At 47.0% G+C, this 19,979-nt stretch overlaps 1 long non-coding RNA gene across 1 annotated transcript; it reads right to left on the bottom strand.

Annotated features, from left to right (window-relative positions):
- Positions 1–15,159: 15,159 nt before the first annotated feature.
- Positions 15,160–16,901, bottom strand: LOC113972215. Its single transcript, XR_003535803.1, has 2 exons — positions 16,790–16,901; positions 15,160–15,255 (listed from the first exon to the last, which is right to left on the bottom strand). It is a non-coding gene; the product is annotated as an uncharacterized LOC113972215 (long non-coding RNA).
- Between the last annotated feature and the right edge of the window lie 3,078 nt (positions 16,902–19,979).

Below are 19,979 nucleotides of genomic sequence, written 5' to 3'. Positions count from 1 at the left end.
CCTTAATTTCTCACTACACCACAGTTTCAACAACCTTGGCCGCACGGTGCCTGTGCGGGACGTTGCAAGGTGCCAAAAATCTCCTCTGGTTTGGAGGACATCACCCAACCATTCGTCTGCCTCCAAGAGGCAACACAAGGAATGTCAGCGGGTGCTACAGACTGGTTTAGCTGGGCTGGCAGGAGCACACACGGACTCGGTATCTTCAAGATCTCTACTCCCTTGTCAAGTTGGATTGAAACCAGACAAGGAAACTATCGACTGCTCAACCACGGGGCTAGAAAATCGTTGGGAAGGGTGGAGCCAGAGCACAGCCTGATGCACAGCCCAGCTCCCCTGTCAAGGAAGGCATCCCAGAGCCTCCTCATTGCAAACCTGCCGGATTTTACCTCCAAACCCACCCAGCTGTGTTTAATAGCAAGTGCATCAAGGCACTCCATCTTCTCACAAATGCTGACACCAGTCATAACTCAGACTCCCCTCTGGAAAGCACTTGCTGCCCAAAGCAATCAAGAAATTTTCCAAGAAGCATAAGAGCTCGGAGTGAGGCTGTACTTTGTAGAGAGAGCTCGAGTTAAAATCCAGTTCCCTGCTAACTTGGCAAGAAGGGCTCAGGTAGAGCCTTTGAAAGGCAACTCAAAGCAGCTGGGCTGAGATGGCAAAAGTTGTTAGACCTGACCCAGTCTGAACAGCCAGCACATGCTACACACCTCAGGCAACTAAAAACCATGCACAGGGCAAGTGTGACAGAGATCCCACCAAACCTGGCAAAACAGTGCAGGAAAGTCATTATCAGAGCTGAGAAGATAAGCTAATGAGGGTCTGTAGATTAATCTGCTGGCACAACTTTAGCTTTGCACTTGGGCAAGATGTACAGTTTAGAGCTTGTCCTTCTAAGAGCAGAAGTCCTGACTGTCTTCCAACATCTACCTCCTGCAATTTCCAAACCCAACTGGGATGCTGGGCTTTGCAGAGGCCAGCAAAACCTCCAGCACCTGAGTTTCAAGCAAACAGAGAGAAGTGGGGCAGAAACCACCCAGAAACCACAGCAGAGATGCGTTTGTCTCTCTGTAGATGTTCAGGATGCCACCAAAGCTGTTGTACATTTTCCCCATAAAGAGTGGAAAATAAAAACACATACTTCTGGGGATTAATTTTCTTTTAAGGTAACAAAATCTCACCCCAGATGCCCCCCTTTCTGACCTCTGCCAAGGAAGGAATGTCAGAAGACCAGCCCAGACCAGCAACGAGGACCTGTGAAGGTACACAAGAGGAAAGCCCTCTCCAGCCCAGGCAAGGCTGAAGCTTCAGTGTGGGTTAAGGAATGTGTGTTGACTTCAGCTGTCTAATTTCTGTGTACATTACCCAGAGACCTCAGCACAGCGACACTGAGGTGACACACACAAACCTCCCTCGATCGAGAGCTGACTTTCAACATGCCACTTCCAAAGATCACCTGGTGAACTAAGGAAATCCTGTTCCACCAGCCACCTAGAAACCCCAAATTACATTCTCTTAGCACACAGCATGATAAAAATTCAAAATCAATTTCAGCAAAGTGCTTTTTAACTAAACTATATGGTTTTATTTGCTATTCCCCCCCACCCTCCTCTGCAAATCATACTGGAAATGCTCCAAGCAGGAACCTTCTTTGTGTCTGTGCATGTAAAACTTCCAAGTACATGCTAATTCAGTTTAATTATGGATTTACTTCACTGGCTGCATTGCTAATGCCAGCAACAGCCAATATTTGCAGCCAAGGAAATGAGGGAAAAGGAAAGCAAGGTTTTCCGTGCTCGTGTCCCTCTCAAACCCTGTCCCTGTGTCCCCATCCATTCAGAACTTGGTGTGCAGGAACACCGCAAAGATAACCCTCTCTTTATTTGTACAATTTATTAGATAATCTCCTTCTAATCGAGAACTAATTAAAGGAAGTGAATGCTTGGTTGGAAACGGGGATTAAAATGTGGATAATTATCATAAACGCTACATTTGTTGTTCCAGCCTGCTCTGCTCTCCTCCTCCCCTCTCCCTTTCCCCCCAGTCCCTCTCCCAGGCTGCTCCTGATAATGCTCAGACTGTCTCAGAGGGGGTTTGCTTTCACAATCAATTATTTTCTTTTTTGTCTCCCTCGCTAATGTTTCGTTTGTGTGAGAACATTAGTGAGAACTATTTTCTTTGCCTTGTAAATTCATTTAGACGACAGTGACAGAAGGTGGGGAGGTGGCAGCTGTAGGAGAAAAAAAAGGAAACAGGAACATTAAACTGAAGCTTATAAATTATTTCATCTTCTCCAGACAATCCAGATCTGTCACTGCTGTGTGTGAGGGGAATTTTTTTTTTTTTTTTTTTTTTTTTTTTTGTCCAAGAGTTCCTCAGAGGCACAAGACATTGATGTATGTGGGAGGCTGATGGGAGAGTCTCTGCACAGCTCTTTTTGCCTGCTCACCTGCCAGAGCTGCTAGCAAGGACCATGGTCACTGTGGTCTCATCAGACACAGTATCTAGGTCACAGCCAGCAAGGAAAAATTTAGTTTAACTAGTCCTGCTTGGCTACAGCACATTTTAAAGCCTGTTCCATGCAGGCAGAGCCTATTGCTTTGTTGTAGTGTCCACTCAGGACCACTTCTTGCTCAGGCAAACATTTTGAGAAGCAGGAGATGGTTCATGTCAAGCCACACCACCTCCAAATGAGGTTTTGTAGCCCAAGAAGCTCTTGCACTAGGAGTGATGTGAGGCTCCGTTCCCTCAGTGGCATCCTGCAAGCCCAAGGCTGATGACCCAATGGATGGGAAGAACAGATGCCACAGCACACACAGGACTCCTCTCTCCCTGGATCAGATGTTACCCATGAGAACATAAATAATTACTCCTTTAAAAGTTCTGTAGGCAGAAGAAAAGGTGAAAATGGGGAAAAATAGGTGTGTAGAGAGCAGGACCCTTGACAGAACAAGACAAGGGATGTTGTTGGAACCATGGCCAAGATGCAGCAAAATGATGGTGGGTTTTCACAAAATACGTGGGACAATTTTTGTGTCTGGATTTTTTGAGGATTAGGCAATAAATAAAGTGCTAAAAGCACAGAAGTGACAGGCAGATATTTTCTTTTTTCTTTACTTCTAAGGAGGAGAAAGTCTCTTCCTGCCTAACCTGTACCAGGCATGTCATAGTCCAATGTGATGGCCTATCACCCTTCAATCAGTCCCCCAGATTTTAATGGAAGGGATGTGACAACCCCCAGCTGAAAAAACACACTTTGAAACACTGTCATTTAGCTTGCTTAAGTGATTTTGCTTTTGGTAGTCTTTCCACCAATCCTGGGAAGAAGTGATGCTCAGAGGGGCTGGCAAACGGCACGGAGAGGTTTCCTGTTCAAGGCCAGCATATCCCACACCACCACTGCCACCAGGGATTGTCCCCACTCAATGGGGACAGCAAAACAGCCCTTTCACAAAGAACATAAGATTTTGATGCCAATCCATTCCACGGCTTAGGGAAAGTACCTCTGACTTAAAGCCATGCCTAGCTTTGGCACAGTTCAAACCAGGCCAAGCACAGATTTTCCCCCCCGAATCAGGGAACTCTGGATTTACATCCATCCAGGAGAGAAGCCCTGTGTACAAACACACAGTGCGTTAGCATATTGTTAGTTCTGAAAAATTTGAACTATTACATTTCAAAGAGATATGTAATGCATAAGCATCTGGGCTCATATATCTTTCTCATCGTCCCCCCTGCCTTGAAGGAAGGTCTTGCTCTCTAAGAATCTAGACAAGAAAAACACTCCAACAAAATGAAAAGCAACCTGGCTGGTGATTTATATAAAAGATGACATCTCCAGAAATCCCAAACTTCAAAGGGGCAGCTTTCAGCTCGTGACTATCCACTTCCTTCAGCCCTCAAGGCTAGTGTCAGGATTTTACAGCCACGGGAATCATTTGATCTCTCCAAATGGCAGCTCGGTGGTCTAGCACACTTCTGGATGTCAAAAAAGCATGCACTGCCACCAGCAATATTCTGCAGGGGTTAGTCTTTGAAAGGACAGATTGAGGTGAAACAATTGAAAGATTCAGTGGCAGGAGGAGGAGGGGGGAAAGAAGGATATTTTAAAGGACAGTCGCATGCTGAGGGACTTTGTGGTCCAGTTTACGCGATGCTGGAGCACAGGGCTGGTGGCACAGGGGGATGTCAGAGGTTCCCAGGTGTGATGGCCATGCCAGCACAGTGCATCCACCTCTAAGGACTCCTCCTCATCTCACACAACAGCCTGTGGCTCCTGCAGGAGGTGCATGGAGTCTGTTTACAGGCTTGGGGAAAGCACACGGGACTGGGTGCAGGAGTACAAGTCTGCTCTGTGGCATCCCAGGGAAGCCACCATCCTCCTCCTCACCCTCCAGAACAAGCTGCAAGTCCCAGCCCTCCCCCAGGACATGCAAGGGAGGGGACAGAAGAAGCTGCCAGGATAAGTAATTGGCTGCCTGCTGGTGAGAACTCTTAATTAGAGGCTTTTCAGCAACTAAATGTTTACGTGGAGTTAATGTATTTACTTTGTTGCATACACACTGTAATAACAGAGCACCCTTCCTATGCCTCAGCAATTAGAGAAGTGTATTGCAAACAAACAGACCCACAACATCCAACGGATGGGCTCACACAGTCCCTTTCCCCACGGCCCAGAGCATCCCTGAGGGATGGCGTGGCCACAGCTTTCCCAGGGCAATGCCGTGGGTGACGGTGCTGCTGGAGCAGGGTCCCGTAGTCCAAGCGGGCAAGAATCTTTCCCCCATCCAGCCCAGAAAACAGTAAATGGAGCCCAGTCTTCACATTGCTCACTGGGAAAAACAGCTCTTTCTAAGCAGCACACTGAATTGTGCACTGGCTGCAGTTTCTGAACAGATTGGAGATGCTGCGCTGCCGCAGTTTAATAGAGTCGGTATTTATTCCTGTGTGGGAGAAACACTCCATTATCTGGCTTATTAATTGTTAGTTAAGTAATGGGAAGGTGCCCAGAGCAGGAGATGAGCCCTCATCACTTGTTATTAGCTTAGAAACCGGCAGAAATAAAATAACTGAGGATAAATTATCACAAGTGCTGCCCCAAGTACCGCAAACTGACAGATCTGCTCAGAGGGGAATTCGCCGAGCGCTCTCGGGGGGGAGCAGGGAAGAGAGAGCAACAGTCAGTCCAACTGGATACTTCTTTTTTTAATGAAAAGATTTCATCATCTTGCATTTTGAACACCACTTTTCATGGCTGGGATCACATGGATATTCATGGCTGGGAGGGTATATCCCTGCTCCTGTAGGAAAACTCAATTTATTAGTCTATCACTGACAGCTTTGGCATTGGTAGCTTAATGCTGCACGAGAAAAAGGGTGGAGGGTATTAAAAAAGCAACTTGCAGCTGCAAACAGTCTGGCCTGGTCACTGCAGGGCTGAAATAGCCTCAAAAAATACAGGCAACCCTGTCTGGGGTTGGAGCAGGGATGGGAGTCTTCATAAAATTAGTTTAACAAGGATATCAAGCAGCAGCCAAAAAACCACCAATGAAGAGATATGAGACCCTGTCTTGAACCCCAGAGAGGTAAAAGCATCCAGGTTTCTCCAACCTTGTGAGAGCTACCACACGTAAACCAGTAAAATCCAACTACGTGTTGGGCATCCACAACCATTTCTCCCAAATCCACCTTTCAGTCATGGCCACAGAGTCTCAATTTGCTGGTCTCCATGCAGGGTTTTGAGCTGATTGCCCATTCAGGCAGAGAATTCCTGTCTATGCACAACAACAGGGAGGGACAGGAGGCTCCCACCTTTGTAGAGAGGAAGGTCTTGGATCCAGGGGCAAGAGTAGGGTGCCCACAGGGACCTGGATCAGCAGAAACCACCATTCATTTCCAGAGGAAAGCAGAATACCATGATACACAGCATAAAGAAATTTATCAGAACTAATGTATTTTGTGATATAATTCAGAAGAGGCAGAGTTCTAACAAAAAGGAAAGTCAGTTGCTCCAGTCTTTGCAGCCACTTGCTCAGAAAGCTCATCCCAGCAGCCTTTTCACAGCACATGCAATATTTTTACCTGCAGATCTGTAGGCAGATAAAAGGGGAAAGAATAGACCAGGACCCTGAGCCAACATGAGCAGCACACAGACATTATCCAGAAAACAGCTACAACCAAAGCTTTGGGCTAACCTTGCACATTGGAGCTGAGATTGAACCATCATCTCATCTAGGAGAACACAGAAGCACCTGAGGCAGCTCCCCACACTCTGCTCCCCAAGGAGGCAGCTCCAAACAGCAAAATAGACATTTATGGATACTCCAGATTGAGGGTCCAGCCTCAGATTGCTCCTTCCCTGGTACTTTACAATAGTTAAAAAATTAATCCTAGAATCACAGAATGGTTTAGGCTCTCAGGGACATTAAAGATCATCTTATTCCATCCCCCTGCCATGGGCAGGGACACCTTATACTATCCCAGCTTGCTCCAAGCCCCATCCAACCTGCCCTTGCAGGCTTTATTCACGTGCTTCACTTGGTCACTAAACACCAGTGTTCCTAAGGCAGTAAATGATCTCTGAAGAATTAATTGTTCTGATTTCATTCTCCATATGCAGAGTTTTCCCCTCCCGCTGTCCACACTACGGACACACAGCACCCTGAAGTCAACCCCAGAGCCCAGAACAAGCCCTGCCCACACCACAGAGTCCTTTTTCTAAAGAAGGTTTATGAGAGTTGTGCCACTTACCAAGCCTTATCACTTCAGGTAAGCATCTCTTACTCCATGTTTCATTTAATCCCTTCTAGCAATACAGCAATAAACGCTGTTTCATCTGCATCCTGCAACAGAGCACCCAAGATCCAAGCTCATTCCCAAAGGTATTTGTTTGTGAGAGAAAAGCCAGCCCTGGAGAACTCCAAAAACACTGCATCTAGCTCAGCCTCTTCACTTCCATGTGCATCTCAAGGCAAAACAGAAGAATTCTTTAGGAGTAACAGTGCTCTGAGAAACAAATTCACTCACATCTGCTCCCACATCCACAGTCTCCAGGTATTTCTTACCTGCTATCCCGTGTCTTCAAGTTTCCTCTAACTTCAGCTGCCAGAACAAAGCAGAAAAGTTTGGGAGTGTCTCACTCCCGCTTTTATAAGCTCTTGCAGCCACAAAAACTGCTCACAGGTGGGCTAAGCAAGGCAGCCCAATTAGGCCTCCCTAACAAGGTCCTTTCATTTAAGTGGATACATATGTACCTTTCATTTTCTGAAGGTGCTTCCTTTGCTGCATCTTCCCAGAGAGGGTGCTCTACCTCCAAATTGCTTATCAATTGAAGAATGCTTTGCAAATGCTACATTTTCCTGCGCCTATCTTGTAACTTTGAGGGTCTATAACTCATTTGAAAGTGCTGGTGCTTGAAAAGGAGTGCTCTGTTCGTGGGGACTACCTAATACCACAGAAGTAGATGAGCTTCAGATGAGATGAAAGGAGACAGACAAGCCAGAGAGAAGCTTTCCTCATATTATCTCTGAATATTGATAATCTGGGTTATTACTGCATCACAGGACTCTTCTCATGGATAAATTGTAAGGTTTATATGTGAAAATACAGCACCTGCCATCAGTATAAGCGGGACTTTCCACAAGGGCTTGGAGTGATAGGACAAGGAGAAATGGTTATAAGTGATAGAGGGCAGGTTTAGATTAAATATTTGGAAGGAATTGTTCCCTGTGAGGGTGGTGAGGCCCTGGCCCAGGTTGCCCAGAGAGGTTGTGGATTCCCCATCCCTCAAGGTGTCCAAGGCCAGGTTGGGCAGGGCTTGGAGCGACCTGCGATAGTGGAAGGTGTCTCTGCCCAAGGCAGGGGGTTGGAACTTGTTAAGGTCCCTTCCAACCCAATCCATTCTGGAATCCTATGATTTATTTCTTTTCTGGATTCAGGCTGCTCTGTGTCCTAATCCCAGATGGAAACAAGGCTCCCTGGCTGCCATTCACACCTCACCCATGGAAAGTAATCTTATCTCTCTGACTTCTCCCTTCCCAGCCTAGCTTGCTCAGCTTCTGAACTTAAGACCATTTGTGCTTAATTTAAATGTTTTTTCATCATTTAGGGGCAGTTAGTGCTGTCCCTCCAGGTGCAGTTGTGTCCCTCTGTAACTCCATGCCATTGCAAGTCTCCTCTCCGGAGTGCTGGGGGTGGGAAGAGCTGCACTGCAGTGAGTTTGTGCTAAAACTTTTGCAAGGATGTAGTTTAATTGGCTGACAGGTAGAGCTAGAGAGCACTGAAGATATGGAGAAGACTTTAGCATCGGAGGTAGAGCGGGATGTGTGCCAGGAAAAAAGATCCATGTCAAAGGGAGCTGCCCCAGCTCTTCCTCTCACTGCTCCAGAGGCGATTTTGTCTTGGAGGAAGCTCTCACGTACACTGTGATTTTTGTGAGAGGCAGGGACCAGAAAGGTAGGCAGGATGAAAATCAATCAGGATTTGTCAAATACACCGGAGAACTCATTTTTATGAGATAAGTGCCTTCAGAGGAAGCGTTGGTAGACACCTTCCACATGTTCAGCCTACTTAGTGGCAAAGTATGCAACATTAATCACTGTCACTCCAAGGAGCCGGGTTCCAGCTGAACCACCTTCCCTGCTCTCCCCTCCCAGCAAGAGAAGTTGCATCCACAGACCTGTGAACCTGCAAATCAGGCTGATGCTCTTGGCAGCTGCTGTACCAACCCATCACTTACTTGGTGCTGAGCCGCCCGCTGTGCTCCAGCCAGTTATATGCTGAATGGATGCCCATTTTATTCAAGATAATTAGCAGTGTGGGCCAAAACAGTGTTAGAGCTGCCTCCTGCCTCTTAGCAGATGAAGTTCATGTGCTGCTGTCCTGCTGCAGTGGGACCTTGCCCTTGGAAGCAGCATGAAAGGATTAAAGTGACTGGATTGGCAAACACCTTTTTCTCAGAAAAATTATCAGCAGCCAGTGGAGATGGTTTGACTGTCTGTGCTGACAGCTGAGCACTCAGGAACTCTGAGGAAAGAGTGGTTGGAGAGCAGGAGCAGACCATGGGAATCCAGAGCAGCACCGGAACAGAAGAGCCTTCAAGGACCCAAGTTATTTAAGTTATAGAAAAGGAAAAAGGGATGTGCTTCCAGGATGTTATCTCCATCCCCCTCCGCCTGGCTCCTGCACCTGTGGAACATCATGTGCTGCTGGGAGTCTTTGTGGTGTCTTACACGCACCCATCCTGAAGATGAGTGAGAGGATTTCATCACAGCAGGGTGAGAGGACAGCCCTGTCCTAAGGGGGATTCACAATGGACTTCTCTTTTCCCATCTGTCAACACATTTGCAGGCTGTTAATTTATTTTTTTTTTATTGTTGCACTGCAGATCTTGTCCCCCCATTTTAATAGCCTGATTTAAGGGTCTCAGCTCTTATTTTTGAGGTATGGCCTTGGGCAGTCACACTGGATAACACCTGCTAGGTTAAATATTGCACCTGGGGAGTGAGGGAAACTGGTTTGTGGCAATAGGTGTGAGGAGCCTGTGGATTGCACTGTTAAGAGTAGAAGGAGAGAAAGAAATGGCTAGGAAGGCATAAAAAGACCCTATTTTCAGGTTTTAAGCCAGTTACCATCTTTAGGGATTAGCTTCAGCTCAGGAGCAAATTGCCCTAAGGCCTCCTGTCACAGGGCTCTGCTCTGCACCACTGCAGCTGTCCTGGGGCCACGGGATTAGGGAGATGAGGCTCCACTGGATCTGTTCCTTGCAGCAATGGTGACACCCTTTGCATGAGGAGACGATCAGCATTTCCAGAGCCTCCTGGCCAGGCAGGATGACGCCCCTTGATTTAATAGAACAGCAAAGAGAGACCACAAGGACCATTAACCCACTTCCACTCCCACCATCTCCAGAAAAGTTGAGTCAAGAGGTGCAGCCTCCTCGTCTTACTGATCCAGGCTCAATTTGCCAGGCAGGGCTTGCTGTGGTTTGTTTTTTGCTTCCCCCCTCACCCCTTCGTGCATCTGCCCTGCCTCTCAAAGGCTTTCTGCTAGAAGGCTGGAATAGCAGCAGCCCTGTGCTTGCAGCCCTTCCCCACATTCCCTTCTCTCCAGGTGACCGAAGATGCTGCCACAATTTTGGGAATACCTTTTTTCCCCCATTTAACATCACGATTGACTTCCTTGTGTGTGTGATACCAGCCACGAGTCCTGCAACCAACACATGGGGCAGCTGCCAGAGCTGGAGGTATATAAGGGCTTTGAGACTCTATTACAGGTGGCCACGCAGGTTGCATTTCAGAAAACGGGATCCCAACTGGACACAGAAGGTCCAAGGGGGTCTCTGGATCTTTTCTAGAGGAGAGATTCAACTTCCAGGCCACGCTGCTCCCTTCCCTGTGGCACAGACTGCTGGTGGCACACACCACAAAGGTGAGAAAATTGGTGTGAGATCCTTCTACACCGGGCGAAGGAAAATAACAGAGCTAAAGAGAAGCAAGACCAAGCAAACACCATCCCCACCTCCCCCTTTCAGGGTTGTTTCATGAGGGCATCTGCAGAATCACAAGAATCTGGGCTTTTTGGGTTATAAAGGGCCTGTGGTCCCATGCCAGGGATGGCACCAAATCCAACTCTCCAGAAGCTGCCCAGCAGGAAGGTAACTCCTGTGTGTTTTGGGGTCAGTTACCACATGTCATCCCACAAGGGCTTTTATGAGCCATCCACTCATAGCTCAGGAGTGAGGGAAGTCCAAAATTAATTCAACAGGTTGTAGCAGCGAGGACAATCAAGGACCTAGAGCTTCATTTTGTGGAGCTGCTGTCAGCAGACAAATAAAAGACCGTGGCACGACTCCATGCAAGTCTAGGGCACCAGAAAATAACATACCCAGCATATTCTGTGGTTATTGGACAAGGAGAGAAGGAAAGAGAAGGGAAATTAATAAAACTCAGGCTGCCAATGCCCCAGACTCTTCTTCTCTCACCCTAAAAAGTGGCAAGGATTCTGAAAATTAGATGGAGTTGATCAGCATTAAACATTTGAAAGTCAATGTTTTTAACTTGGGTTTATCTTTCCCTCTCAATTCCTACATCAGAGAAAGCAAAAAGCTTTTGAATGCCATACATACAAACATTTTTTATGCCTTTTCGTTTTCGCTTTTGCTTAGCAGTGAATAAAAGCTTGACTCCTACATCAAACCCTCCAGAGCCCAGTCAGTCAACCCCCTGTCAAGGTTATCTCATGGCTTATGGACTGTGGGAGAAATGGATTGCTGCATGGCAGGAACCACCAAAAAACCCCCCACTTATTTATTCAAGGGATGACCTAAAGGCTGTGGTATCTTTTGGCTCTCTCTGGCTCCAAAAAGGCACAAGCCAGGATGACCTGAAGTCTTGTTCTCACCCACAGGCACAGGAGCACAGGGGTAGTCAGAGGGATGTTGTCACCATCTCCCAGCCTGGCTTACCTCCTGCTGTCAGAATTTGGTGACCCCCAAGCAGAGGTGCCAAAAGGGAGGGTGAGGACACTCCCTAATCTGCCCCTGCACAATGTCCAACCAAACAGTGAAATCTCAGCTGCTTCTCCTCACTCCTTCTGCTCAGAAGCCAGGGATTTATCCAGAACAAAGGAGAAGCAGAGAAAAAACCCGAAGGCTTTGGATACAAGTATTTATTTGCAGGTGCTAAATGATTTCTTGATTAATTCTGCAAACTGCTACTCACTCCTCTCCAGCCCTCGTCACTCGGCGTTTCATGGGGAAAGCGTTTTGGTTCAACAAAGAGAACTTTCAGGCTGAAATGTGCCTGGTGTGGGCAGCAGGGCAGTAATTGGCTCGAAAAACAAAACAGTGAGGAAGAATGTGCAACTAATCTGAAACCCTTTAAGCCAGATAAGGGCTTTGGTTTGCCATCAGCACATGTCTAAACTTTTCCAGACCTAATAAAGAAGCATTATCGCTGTAGCAGATGTTAAATGTGAGTGGTACTTCAAGGGGAGGGAGGGAAAGAAATAACATGTATATAAATATAAATACAGATACCACAAAAGGCTCTCAAATTGCAGGCTTTCACGTCCCTCTGTTTTACAGTGGGATAACATCAAAATTAACAGGTCAATATGAAGGGACCCAAGAAGAAACATGGAGAGAGACTATTTACAAGGGCCTGGAGTGACAGGACAAGGGGCAGTGGCTTCACTCTGACAGAGGGAAGGGTTAAGATGGGATGTTAGAAAAGAATTTTTCCCTATGAGGGTGGTGGGGCCCTGGCACAGGTTGCCCAGAGAAGCTGTGGCTGCCCTGGATCCCTGGAAGTGTCCAAGGCCAGGTTGGATGGGGCTTGGAGCAACCTGGGCTAGTGGAAGGTGTCCCTGCCCGTGGCAGGGGGGTTGAACAAAGTGATTTTTAAGGTCTCTTCCCACCCAGTCATTCTATGATTCTCGGAACATGTGTTTACAGGAAAGGAAAGGCCATCCCAGCCTTTCACCAGCAGCCCAAACAGGATTTGAACACAGACTGTCTTCCCAAGTCCTCAGCGTTGCCCTTTGCCCCAAGGAGCACACACAGAAAATATGTGGCAGATCCAAGGTTTTGGAGATATTAATAACACAAACAGTGTAAACCATTAGATCAGGCTCCTGCCTGCCAGGGAAAAGCCTGGCTATGGAAGGTCATTGACATCCTGAAATCCTGGAGGTTCCAAGGAGTGCTTTTTAGGTTATTTGTGATTTACTGCATGATATGGGATTCCCCTTTCCAGCCTGGGACCAGCCTTACTCAGAAAAAGAAGAGTCCTGTGCAATTTATTACCTCTTCCTATCTAAATACAGCAGTACAAAGCAGATAATCAGATCTGTGACAATTTAATTATCACCCTCCTAAGGCAGCTGCCCCATCCTGACCCCGCTGGGGAGCACATGGTGTACTAAACCCCAGGATTTGGCCAAGATGTGCTGGTAATTCAGCAACAAAACATCTCCACAAGGCCTCCAGGGACAGCATCCTCTTTCTGTCCGTTGCCTTTTTAATGGGACAAAAAGGATTGAACCTCAGACCAGGAATTGAAATAAATGCAAAAAGAGCCTTAAAATCTTTGCAGCACCCCGACACTGGTCCCTGCCTAGGGAAACACATTGAGGGTGGGCCCCTCCATGAGGCCTGAGGAATTCCCTTTTTTTATTGCATCAGGGATGCCAGAGCAGTTCAAGGCTCAACAACTCACAGGTAGCAGGGATGATGTGTTTTCTAGAAAGAAGGGGGCAGGAAGACTCCTCTGGCAACATAAGTCACTTCAGATGGTGCTGGCTTACAGGCCTCTTCCTTTAAATTGATTAATAATGACACATTCAAATGGACAACATAAATTAATTTCTGAATTGCACCATTAGTAAGTAATTAATTTCTTTGCTCTGTGAAACCAAGATATCACTGTTATCTAAATCTATAAAGAGAAGAAATGCTGAACGAGGACTCCATTAATGTAAAAATTGATTTTTCCATTTACCCTCTTCTCAGGGTTTTTTTTTTATCTCCCCCTCCCTCCAGTGCATTTATATTTCAAGTGGCTGGGGGTGGGGAGAGTAACCTAATTTATACTTCCAGTGGTAATCAAAACATCATGCATGCTCATTTCAACCAAATGATGTCATTATGAAGGCTGTTAAAGCTAGGGTTGCCTTGGAAACACGAAATACTGATAGTTGAGGTCGGACATCTGAGTTCTCAGTAGGCACAGTAATGAGGGAATGGTGTGGCCCTGCCAGACCTGGCCTGACTGGTCACGCTGGGAAGATCACACTAAGTTACTCAGATAGTCTCTTTAGACCTTACCAGGCTGCCATTTTTCCTGTTCCTCGCACCACCTGCCATAATCCATTAGTTTTATGGAGCCAGGAGCAGAGAACCCTCTCAGTCGGACGACGAGCAGAAAGGACAAGGCGCGGGTAGGACGTGCTGGCCCCAGCAGGAAGGACAATCCAGCTAAGGGCTGTGTGCTGCTGGCCACCAGCTGCCTCATTTCTGCTTTGCCACGTCAAAAAACATACCCAGTACCTCTGCCACCCTCTTGGTGCAGCCCAGGGTGGAGATTTACTGGGGACTCAGGTGGTCTCTGATGATCCAGCTGTAGCCAAGGCATTAAATCCTCCTTTCCATACCGAGGGACTCGGTGAATGGTCTAGGACACATCCAGCCTTGGGGTGACAGATCATGTGTTCAGCATCTGGAGGGGAAGGTGCAATAGGAGAGGGGAGATTTATTTTGGGTGCCCTGGGTTTTCTTGCAAAGGCCAGCAACCTCACAAAAAAGACAAAACAAGACACCTCTGTCACCTCTTATAGACCTGGATCCTTCAAAGAGAGGATTCTTTGAGTAAGAGTCATTTTAAAAAGAATTCCAGAAATGGAACTGACTCTCTATCTACTACTTAGAGGAAAAAAAAGCCTTAAATTTTTCCTCATAGTGAATATTTTCTTGGCCATTCTGCTGAGATGGCTTGAGGCAGCTGTGCCTGGTGTCATGGGGTGGATGGCAAGAAAGAGCTGACACCAGTTAGGCAGCAGGATTTGGGCAGCCCAGGACTTTGGTCCACCAACAGAAAAGGATGCAGAGTGATGTCATGGATTTTGGACAACTCCATGGGTCTCCTCAGGGAGTTCTGCTCTTCCCAGCTCAAGGTACTGGGAGAGGAAGCTGAGGACTGACTGGAGATGCATTAGTGCTGCTGATGCAAAGAGCCACTTGGGTCCCTCAGCTGTGCCAAGCCACGATTTCACAGCTCCTTTCAGCTCTTTTTTACCTCCACTGTCCCAGGAAGAACTCAATGTCATCTCTGATCACGTCACACTGAGCTGAAAGCCAAGTTTAAGGTATAGCTTTGAGAGCCAAGTGTAAGACACAGCCTGAACCACATCTCCAAACACAGGCACCGTATCCACACTCTAAAACAGGGAACAGAGCGAGTTGAATTATTTACAGCAAGTATTTTGGCTGCTTCTTTTTTTTCTTCCCCCTTCTCCTCTTGTTAAAGAGCACAAAACAAAACACACATACAAACAAGTCAATAGGATGAAACATTTACTGGCTGTACAGGGTGTGTTAAATGAACTCATTTCAGCTCCTCGATTAATATCCGGATGTCCCCAGTCACTGCCAGTGCTTTTTTCCCTTTGGTGAGTGTGTAGTGACATTAATACCACCATGTGATCCTTCTCCTCCCTTATTGAGTCACCTTCCCCTTCCATGCAGGAGTTTCTCTCAAGCTTCATCAATTGAAATTGTTGGAATGCACCAAGAAAAAAATTATAAAAAGAGCATTTCATAACATTGGCAGGAGCATTTCAGGCATGAGCACTTTGAATATTTATTTGCCCTTTGTGTGAGCAATCTCAGCAAGAAAAAGTCAGTGTGAATAAAAGGAATTGCAAATGCCAGCGGAGGAGCTCTGGAGTTTTCATTCACAAGAATATTTGCACAGGCTCCTGGGAGAATTAGCAGGCAAGGCAATACAAAATCTCTTGGAGCATCAACACTTTGGATACTCCGTAATCCCACTTGTCTGATGGGAAACATCTCTTCCTGAGAGCTGGTTTGTTGGTTTTTTTTTTTCCTGGCTTGGGAAGGCTGGAAAAGGATTGGAAAATCTGGGAGAATTATTTTTGCCCCGTTTCTGTGTCATAGTGCCTTGTATTCCCTCTGCCTCTCCTCTCCCATCCACTATCACTCCCTTGAGCTGAAATGGGATGAATAAACTAAACTTCCTTCGGGGGAAAAAGAGATGGACAAGCAGCCAACACTGTTGGAGCCATGGAAAAGCAGGGAACTCACAAGGAAAAGCCAGTCAAGGAGCAATTTAAGGCAGAACTTCATACCACAGCTCTGGATTAGACAAAATTCCACCTGGGATCCAAATGAGAACAAATCATTAAGGAACAGAGCCAAAACATCCTTCTGCTTGGAAAAGACAAATCAGGATAGCAGCATTCACTGGGTTTTAGGGTCAGCAATAAAAGAATGGGGGCTATTTACTCATAATTAGCTTTTATGGGCAAAAAAAATCCTGCAGAATTTCATTCTTGCCACAGAATTTTGTAGGGTGGTTCAGAAACTTATCAGAAGGATATTTTCTTGCCCAGGTTTTCAGAGCATTTCTCTAGAACCCTGTTGGTTTCAGCCCTGTTAAATTCAATAACTTCCTTAAGGGAGTGCTTTAAGTGTCAGGCTTGATTCAGTTATATAAAGGGATAAGGGAATAATCATTAGACAGTGCACAGGGATGGGAGAAATGGTTTTGTGTGGCACCAGTCTTATTTAAGAACAGTCTGAATTTATAGATGAGGCTGATGAGAAAGTTGGAAGCAACTAATACAAGCGTAAAAGACAAAAGCCAGGCAATGCTTTCAGAGAGGGCTGGGACCAACTGGGAGACCACAGAGGCACGAGGATGGTTCCAGAGGAGTATTTTAAGTGTTTTTAGATGTTTGCCTTGGTTTCATCAAGATGATATCCCATGTACTCTTCCTGCCATTCATAATGTAAGCTATGGGCACTGGAGTTTATGTAAGAGGCTGCGCTGCTTTCTTTGCAATTAACGCATCCTGCAATTAACAATCCAAACCACTGAATCTTTAATATTTCTTCTTACTTCTAATACAGAATATTTTACTTCTAAGATACTGCTGTCATTGTGCCTTAATTTATTCTGACAGTGTGAGCCACGACTAATCCTCCTTCTGAGTGCTGAGCACAGGCACAGACCAAAAACCCAAATCAGCACCTCTCCTTCCAACTACTCACCTGACATCCTCTCCAGAAAAGGGGAAGTTGATAAATGTGGCCTTCAGGAGACAGGGAATGCAAAGAAGGGTGAATGTATCACTCCACATCCTGCTCTGAGCAGGAGGCACCTGCAATTTGAAGAGGAGAAAAGGTATGGGGTTGGTTTTTCAATGTCTTGCAGGAGAGGAGAGGCAGTTCCCAACAATCAGGTTTCAAGGGGCACATGTGAACTTAATGATGCTCTGATAGACTTTACACCTCAAATATCAAAAAAACCCCAAGCAATCAGACAGGTCCAGCTCCATTTTCTTCACTGACAGAACAGAATAACACAGATTTTTCAGTCAGTGATTAAAGAGACTGAAGCTTTCTGCTGCTAACGAAGGGTATTTATCAGCACCTCCCAAAAGATCTGCTTCATAAACCAGTTATCCAGAGGTCCCTCACCCAAACCTAAGACCCTTCAGGAGGAGGCACCTCATGACTCCTCACCCTCTGAGCCTGATCCGTCCCCATTAGTGGGACCCTTTGGGCCACCACCGTGTGGTGCTTTCCCAAGTTTGTATCCAACAGTGCTCAAGACATCCCTGAGCAACACCAGCTCCTGCTTTTGTACAAGGGGGGGACAACTCCAAAGACTCTTCCCAACCACACAAATGCCTCATTTATCTCCAAAGTTACACAGCTCTTCTCAGCCCTGCGCTGGGTGAACGTTTCCCGGTCCATCATTCCACACACCCTTTTTACAGCTTCTGTGGGTTCATCCCTGGCCAAGAGCGTGAGACACTCCATTTGTTTTGGCAAGAACGTCCCTGAGATTTACACCTGTAATTACACAGGTAACCTTTCCAACAGGGAATTTTAAAATGATCAACGCTAAAGCAACCTACACATTAAATGTGATTAATAAGATGCTGGATGGCTGCGAGTCTGCACCTCCCTGCTTGTTAAGCGCGTCAACTGGAGCGTCCCTGACTGATCCCACCACTGTGAGACACCCAAAAGTGGGCATTCCCAATGGATAGAGCCTCTCTTCCCAGGCAGTGTCCATGGGAGGGAGGGTTAGGGTATGAACAGGCACAGAGGATGACATCCATCCCCCGAAGTTTCATGGAGGGTGGAGACTTCTTCCTGGGTCTAATGTCTTCTCCTGCCCCTCCTGCTCTCTGTCCTTTTGTCCCTTCCTGCTGGGAGCTGTATGGGTCTGGCACAGCCAGAGGGATGCTGAAGAGGTGACAGCAGGGTCTCAAGTGACAGGAGACAGATGAGCGTGAGCCTGGCTGGGGGGCAGGTTAAACGAGGTGCCTGCTCCCTCAGCGCTGGGTTCTCTCTCCAGAATTGCCTTGCCATCCCCAGGGACACCTAATGGAACTCTCCTCTTCGCTCCCTGAGCAGGCACCAGCCTCACCTGCTATCAAAGCACCCACTATCCGTATAATCGAGGAAAATAGCATCTGTCAGGATATCCATCATGCCCCGCAGGACCCCCTCCCTCCACCAGAAAGGGTTGCAGGAGCATAGGAGGGAGCTTTGCCAAGGAATCCAAGCTTCATGGTGTGCTTGGCAGGTTGCACAGCACTATCCACACTCCTGCACGGGGTGGAGGTTTTAAAAGCTGGCATTTTGCTGCTGGGTTGCCCAAAGACTGTAAAAACCAGTCACAGTCAAGCCTGCATTGACCTTCAGTCCATGGCTACAGCACACCAGAATTACAGGAGAGATGCTGATCCTGCTTCCCTATTCTCTGGACAAAGTTATTGCATATAAATTGTGTATTGATTAGAGGCAGAAAATGTAAAGAAACCTCTCTGGGAAAACTGGAGGGTGGAAAGAAATTCAGGGGCTGACAAAAGAGCTGCTTTAATTAGGAAGGGAAGCAAAGTGGTGGGAAGAAAAAATAAACACAACCTCCTCTCTAGAGCCTCCCGCTCCGGATCTGAAAATCTGATCAGGAATCATCTCTTGAAAAAAAGAAACTGGATTTTGGAGCTGGTTTGTCTGGGAAATGGAAACAGGAAAAAGAGATGTCTTCCTCCCTTCACCCAGCACTGATGAGGATGGAGAAAAGAGCAGCTACACTTTCTGCTGCTCCTGGATTTTGCATGTGGAACAGGGAAAGCCAAGATCACCTAACGAGTGTGTAACAACCATGCTCATTTCTGCCTTCTAGCTCAAAGTGCTCCAGGGTAATTACACAGTTTGGACTTATTAGCTGTAATTATTAGGTTCTGTAATTTGTAGAACGTGTTATTAGAGCGTGGGCAACCTCAAGTGGTCTAAATACACTCAGATAAGTTTCTTGTTTGTCTTCTAACTTTTCCTGCCTCAGCAGTAGATGAGGTGCTGCTTTTCCTGCTGGGAAACCTCACCACCCCTCAGGACCCCTGCAGCCACCACGGGCTGTGGTTCCTGACCTGGGACAGATGGGACACGCATGGGAACATGCCCAGCCCTGGCCTGCAGCTGATTAAAGGCTACAGGAGCCTTTTAAAAATTTGGCTCTCGCTCATACGGCCAAAATAACACGTGGTGCTCACAGCAGAGTCCCAGCACTCCTTTGGATAAGCACCATTACGCCCGGAGCGGCTGGATCAGCTACAGGATTTCAGCTCCTGCCTCCTGCCCCTTTGCTACTGGGCACTGCCAGGACTCTGCCTTCAGCAGGATGATTTCCAAATCACACAGCTACCAGTGAGCAGGAAATACAGGGTTTAATGTCAGTTTGGGTCTGCATGAAACCCTTGCCAGTTCATTGCAGATGGGACCAGTCAGAGCCAGAGCAGGTCCCTGAGAACACAATGCACAGAAATCAACTGGTTTAGGACTCCCTCACCTACCAGACAGGCTTCTCCCTGCCTCAAATTCTGTGTGGCTCGCTCCTCCTTTCTCGTGGACTAATCTCCTTGCTGCGTTTCTCTTCAGCCTCCCCTGATTTCTGGGGCACAGACTGGTCCCACACCTCCAGGTGCTTGCTCTGGTCCATCCCTGCAGCAGTTCCCTCACAGCCCAAATCCTACTTTTGCCCCCCCAAATTCAACACAGCCTCCCTATTAACACCCATGTCCCTTTCCAGATGAGAGAGAGCTGGCAGCTTGGCCAGAACTGGAAAGGCAGAGTCTGTGGGAAAGCCTGGGATTCCCACACCTCGGACAATTAGCTTCTCCCTACAACATTTCCCAGGGCAGCTTAGCTTTGCCAGTGCAGCCTT

The sequence above is a fragment of the Neopelma chrysocephalum genome, unplaced genomic scaffold, assembly GCF_003984885.1.
Source record: "Neopelma chrysocephalum unplaced genomic scaffold, ASM398488v2 Primary Assembly neopelma1_89, whole genome shotgun sequence".
Classification (NCBI taxonomy): Eukaryota; Metazoa; Chordata; class Aves; order Passeriformes; family Pipridae; genus Neopelma; species Neopelma chrysocephalum.
This window is presented reverse-complemented; position numbering and strand designations above follow the sequence as displayed.